The sequence below is a fragment of the Nicotiana tabacum genome, chromosome 15, assembly GCF_000715075.1.
Source record: "Nicotiana tabacum cultivar K326 chromosome 15, ASM71507v2, whole genome shotgun sequence".
NCBI classification, from domain to species: Eukaryota; Viridiplantae; Streptophyta; class Magnoliopsida; order Solanales; family Solanaceae; genus Nicotiana; species Nicotiana tabacum.
In genome coordinates, this window is record NC_134094.1 from 128,067,101 (window position 1) to 128,073,584 (window position 6,484).

The 6,484-nt window shown below is 40.0% G+C and overlaps 1 long non-coding RNA gene across 1 annotated transcript; it reads left to right on the plus strand.

The window, feature by feature from the left end:
- Positions 1-895: 895 nt before the first annotated feature.
- Positions 896-6,269, plus strand: LOC107812245 (uncharacterized). The gene is made up of 3 exons (XR_012699560.1): positions 896-1,519; positions 1,621-2,083; positions 5,670-6,269. It is a non-coding gene; the product is annotated as an uncharacterized LOC107812245 (long non-coding RNA).
- The last annotated feature ends 215 nt before the right edge of the window (positions 6,270-6,484 follow it).

Below are 6,484 nucleotides of genomic sequence, written 5' to 3' on the forward strand. Positions count from 1 at the left end.
TGGTTGAGAATGTTTGTGCAGCTAACTCGCATGTGAATATACATACTTGTAAATATACTTGCTCACTTGTGATTTATTTACCCCTACATGTAGGTTAATAATTCAAACAACGGTGTTAATCAATTTTTGAAAGACATATCTTAGGGACCTGCACCTACGGTTACGACTATGTCTAAGTATTATGTGAATGGTTATAAATTTCACACCGAGGAATGATCCAAGTATAAAAAAAGCAATAACAGTGGGGTGTGTGTCAAAAGTGGTGAAGGCAACCAGGATAGGAAAAATAATTATTATGGTGTGATCAAAGAGATTCTAGAATTGTCATATTCAGGTTGGCCAAATAAGAAGATCATACTTTTTCGATGCAAGTGGTTTGACCCAACACCTAGAAGAGGTACAAATGTACACTCGCAGTACAACATAATTGAGGTTAATAAAAAGAGGGAGTATGATCGCTATGATCCTTTTATAATTACATAAAGAGTTAGGCAAGTGTACTATGCTCCATATCCATTGCAAAGGGATAAGGCTGATTGGTTAGTTGTAATCAAAATGAAGCAAGTTGGTAGGGTGGAAGTTGAGAATGTGCTAGATGTTGTTTACCAAAATGATACCTCAAGTGTTAACCAAATGGTGGATGATCAGTTAAAAAATTACTTGGAGCATCCTCAACGCATATTAGAAGAAGTTGATATGGAGGAAATAACAATCATAGAAAATGAGGATGAAGAATCACCTAATGAAAATGAAATAAGTGAAGAGGAAGGATTTTCAGACGAGGAAGGATACGTCGACGAAGACGGCTAGCATGTTAGTTTTTTCAAGCGCTCTCAACTTATATAGATTTATATTCTCAATTCTAACATTTTCGTTAATTTATGCAGATGGTCGGTAGGGGTCGAGGTAGGTCTAGGAAGGATAAAAGGCCTATTGATCATGATGATGGTGCTACACCCACGCTTCCTTCCACACCACACTTGCATCCCTCTGCTGCTGATGGCCGGCAGCAATCTTCTAGGCACAGATCTATTCTACCATATCCATCTACTCATCATACTACCCACCATTCGCCCGCCCAGCAGTATTATCACCATTTTCCGCCATAGGGATATACCCCGCTTCCTCCTCATGATCCTACCAGTACTAACATGGGTGCATCGGGTGACCAGTCACAGAGCTATGTGGTACGCTCGTCATCTGCTCCATTTTCTTCATCTCCAGCTGGATCGCATCCATCTAGATTTTAGCCGGCCGAATCGCAGCAGTGATCTGGATCGCAGCAGGGGTCTAGATCGATGCAGGGATGTGGAATGCAGCCATCTTCATCAGGGACCCCGTCTCTCTCTCCACCGAGTTCGTCTCCTAGCATTTCTAGACTTCGTCTTCGGGATAGTAGCACTGAGCCAGATGCGCCCCCCCTTTCTGCGCACGCTTCAGATTCATCAGAGGATAATGATCCAGATGATGTGCGTTATGATCGTTATCATAGGATCATCATCAGGCCCGAGGGTAATGGGTAAGATTTATTTATTACTTCTTTATTTTTGCTGAATTATCATAGCTACTCTTGTTTATTTAATGTAATTGTTATGTTGCTGGTTCATTCCTAATCATCAGGTTACAAAGATAATCACTGATATTCTTGGAGGGTTGTATAATGCACCCTATCTGACTTGGAGTGACTTTCCAGAGGATCTCGTGCAACAGATTTTCAACCAATTTAAGGTTTTAACATAATTCTTATATATTTAAGTATTATATTAACAATATTTTCATCTAACGTTACATAGTTTATTTGCAAACTAAGTGTGCCTGGGAGGACCGGTATAACCGTAAAATTTGTAAAAATTGGGAGTACAAATGCCGTAAGAGACTCTCTGATTCCTTCAGCTCTACTCGAAAGGTTAAAAAGAAGCCTTCATGGGTTCTACCGGATGTATGGGTGGATCTGCAGAGGTATTGGGCCACCGAGAAATTTGAGAAGCATAGTGAACTGGGAAAGAAGGCCCGAGCATCTGAGAATGGTGGCTCCTTGCACTATCTGGGTTCAAGGAGCATGGGGGATACGAGGAGACAACTGGTAATTCCTTAAAATATTTCGGTCTATTTTTATCGAACTATATTTATATATGTTAATTTCGTTAACACATTTTATTATATTTGTGGGAAAAAAAATATGGGAGGAAGATGAGTCATGATGAGTTCTTCATGGAGACTCACGTCCGGAAGAAGAAGGCACCGACAGATCCAACTAGATGTGTCACGACCCAAAATTTCACTAGTCGTGATGGCACCTAACCCAACCCGTTAGGTAAGCCAATTTTCAACTATCCAATTCCAATAAAATTAATTAAAAGAAAATATCTAAAATTAATACATCTCCCCAAGAACTGGTAGTACAAATTATGAGCTTCTAAGAATAGAGCGTACAAAGCGGAAATAAAATAAATACATAGTCTGTTTGAATAATACATAAATAGAGCTTTTATAAATTTAAGTCTACCCTGAACAAGAGGCAGCTACAACATGAAAGCGGGTACATCTTCAGATCCCGCAACCATCGAGCATAGCAACAATAGCAGTCAACATCTACACAAAATGTGCAGATGTGTAGTATCAGTACAACCGACCCCATGTACTGAGTAAGTAACAAACCTATCCGTAGGTTGAAAGTAGTGACGAGCTTCCACCAAGGTCGGGTCCAACTTCCATAACCAACAATACTTCATAACAATATTAAACAAGTAATACCAGAAGTAACTCAAGAATAAATGCTCAGCTAAATCATGACTTCTGAAAATAGTTCTGCCTTTCAAGTACATCAATGAAAACCTGAATCGTATACCGAAGTTACCAAAAATATGAATAAGTTTGAAAACAGTAATTATTCCAAAATCCTTTCAATAAAAAATAAGATATCTCATTTTCTTTCCCAGATAACCAGTGTAAAACAAATGCACCACTATGCACATCTGTCAATATGTGAGAGAAATCATGAATAATGTGATACTGTACAGCATGAGCAAAACACATCTCTATGCATACATGTCATGTGTGCATGTCAATGCAATGTATCTCACAGATTGCACTCATGTACTCGCACTCTCAGAGTACTCAATCTCATTATCTCACATTCTCTCTCACTGTGCTCAACACACTCAATCACTCAGCGCTATACAATACCTACTGCGGCGTGCAGCCCGATCCCTGTTTATAGTCGACTGCGCTCACTGGGGGTGTACAGACTCATGAGGGGCTCCTACAGCCCAAGCGCTATAAGCACGGACAAATTACGTGCTGCACGGACAACTCACGTTCCATAATATAAATATCTGGATCCGCACGGCCAGCTCATGTGCAATAATAATATCTGGATCTTCACGTAAGGATCTGCACTGCCAACTCACGTGCTGCACGGCCAACTCACATGCAATAGTAATATAAGGATCCGCATGGCCAACTCACGTGCAATAATAATATAATATAATATATATAAAGCCAACATGGCCTGCTGCGGCGTGCAGCCCGATCCCAAAAAAATCCTCACAATCAGGCCCTCGACCTCCCTCAGTCATCAATCTCTCCAGTCTCTCTTTCATGGGCTCACAATGTCATGAGAATAGCCCAAAATGATGATATGATGTATCAATAAATAACAACAGAGACTGAGATATGATATGCAATGAAATAAATATGACTGAGTATGAATTTTTAATTTAAACAAATAATCCACAGCAATATGACCTCTGTGGGTCCCAATAATACTGACACATAGCCTCAACATGATTTTTAATATGCTTTGCAGCTCAATTTCTTTAACTCATAAAATCGCATGAAAAATGCCAAGATCATTTAACTACAAAATTCCACAGAAACAATTATGTCACAATTTCTATAGTGCACGCCCACACGCACGTCACCTAGTATGTGCGTCACCTCCCAAAAATTTATGAAATACATATATTCAGGTTTCATACCCTCAACTCCAAGATTAGAAGAGTTACTTACCTCGAACAAGTCAAATCCAATGTCGAGCAAGCTAAGCAATGCTCCAAAAATTCTATTATGCGGTATCAACTTCCAAATGGCTCGAATTTAGTCACAATAATTTGACTCAGTCCACAAAATTTATAAGAATTAATTCCATATCAAAACGCTAAAATTTTCCATAAAATCCGAAATTATGCCCCAAATATCACCTGTGGGGCCCATATCTCGAAATCCGATGAAACTAACAAAATACGATAACCCATCCAATTACAAGTTCAACCATACTAATTTCACTCAAATCCGACTCCAAGTCGGTATTCAAACTTGAAAAATTCGTTTTGTGACATGATAGAAATTTTCTTCTATTTCTCTTGAAGATTCAATAATCTTACACCAAAAATGAAGATTAATTCATAGAATATAATCACAAGGGAGTTAAGAACACTTACCCCAAGTTGTGTGGAAAATTTTCTCTCGAAAATCGCCCAACCCGAGATCCAAAATCCGAAAATGGGAAAAAATCTTGAAACCCTCGTTTTAATCACTGCCCAGGCATTTCCGCACCTGCGGTGCCTGGGCTCGCACCTGCGCATCCGCATTTGCGGATAAAAATACGCGCCTATAAAAAACAGTCGGCCCTCTGAAATCTCGCATCTGCGGCGCTATTCTCGCATCTGCAGGCTTTGCAGATGCGCATTCCCCTTCGCACCCGCGGTCGCCTCACGCCAGCCCCAATCCGCATCTGCGCCAATGCCTTCGCACCTGCGGCAAATTCCTTGCACCTACGAGCACTGCCTAGTCCCACTCTTGACCGCTTCTGCGTCTTATTTCACGCACATGCGGCTTCGCACGTGCGATCAAAATCTTCGCAGGTGCGATCACACCAGCAGGCAGCAGTTCCAGCATTTCCTTAAGTCCAAATTTGATCTATTAACCGTCCGAAACTCACCCGAGGTCCCCGGGACCTCAACCAATTGTATCAACAAGTCCCATAGCATAACACGGACCTACTCGAGGCCTCAAATCATACCTAACAACCTCAAAAATATGAACTACACACGGATTCAAGCCTAATAAATTTCAAAATTTTTGAATTCTACAAACGACGCTGAAACCTATCAAATCACGTCTGATTGACCTCACATTTTGCATACAAGTAACATTTCACATTACAGGCCTATTCAAATTTCCAGAATCGGATTCCGACCCCGATATCAAAAAGTCAAACCCCCGGTCAAACTTCTCAAAAAATTTAACTTTCGGCAATTCAAGCCAAATTCCACTACGGACCTCCAAATAATTTTTCGTACACGCTCCTAAGTCCAAAATCAACATACGGAGCTATTGGAATCATAAAAATTTGAATTCGAGGTCATTTACACATAAGTCCGCATCCGTTCACTATTTTAACTTAAGCTTTAAACTTTGGAACTAAGTGTTCCAATTCATTCCAAAGCCTCACTGAACCCGAACCAATTACTCCGGCAATTCACACAACAACTGTAAAGTATAATTTGAGAAGTAAATGGGAAATGGGGTTGTAATACTCAAAACGACTGGTCGGGTCGTTACAAGATGGGTCGAGGACCGGGCGGAGACTACACATGTAAATTTCATAACTACTATAAATATTTATAATATTATATAGTTAGTAATTTTCTATCTTTTAAATAAAGGGTCGCTACAAGATTAATTTGGAAAAGTACACTCAGAGCTTGCCACCGAATGAGCAAGGCGAGTGACCGCCCATTTTAGACGAAGAAGTGCAGAGGATATGGTTGGATGTTGTCGATGGTCCTAAAAAGGGGATAGCATACGGCCTTCCAGATAAATCATTTCGGCGCTACAGGGCTGGATTGCAAGGTATAGGGACTTCCGCCCAAGGCGAGGCGATTGATAGGTCGACTATATCGTCTATGGAACAGAAGATCGCAAAGCTGACAGCAGAGCTTGAAGAGACAAAGGCTAGGAAAAAAAAAAGCGAGATGAACAATTTGGTAACCTTCAAGTTCAGCTAGAAAGGAGGGACGGACAATTTAATCTTCTTCAAAGTCAGCTGGCCAATCTTCTTGCTAGTGGTGCTTTTCCCATTATCCGGTCTCGTGAGCCTTCCCCATGTGCCGACGATGAAGGTTCTAGGAGTGAAAATGGAGATGATGCTAGATAAAAAACTCATTGAATGGTGGGTATTGCTAAACAAAGTATTGAACTTGTCAATATTTAGTTGAGACTAGTTTTGAATGATGATTATATTGTTATTTTGTTATTGAATATTTTAGTAGTTGTTGTTGTGGTTGTTATTAGTTGTTGTTGTTGTTAGATAATGGTTGTTAGTGTTAGTTAATAGTTTTTGTTAGTTAATTATTGTTGTTGTTGTTAGTATATTCATTGTTGTTGATTAATTATGGTTGAATGGCAGCAATGTAATGCTGCCATTATAGGATGGATATTGGTTATAATTAGCAGGTGGTGTAGCTCAAAAATAGGCATT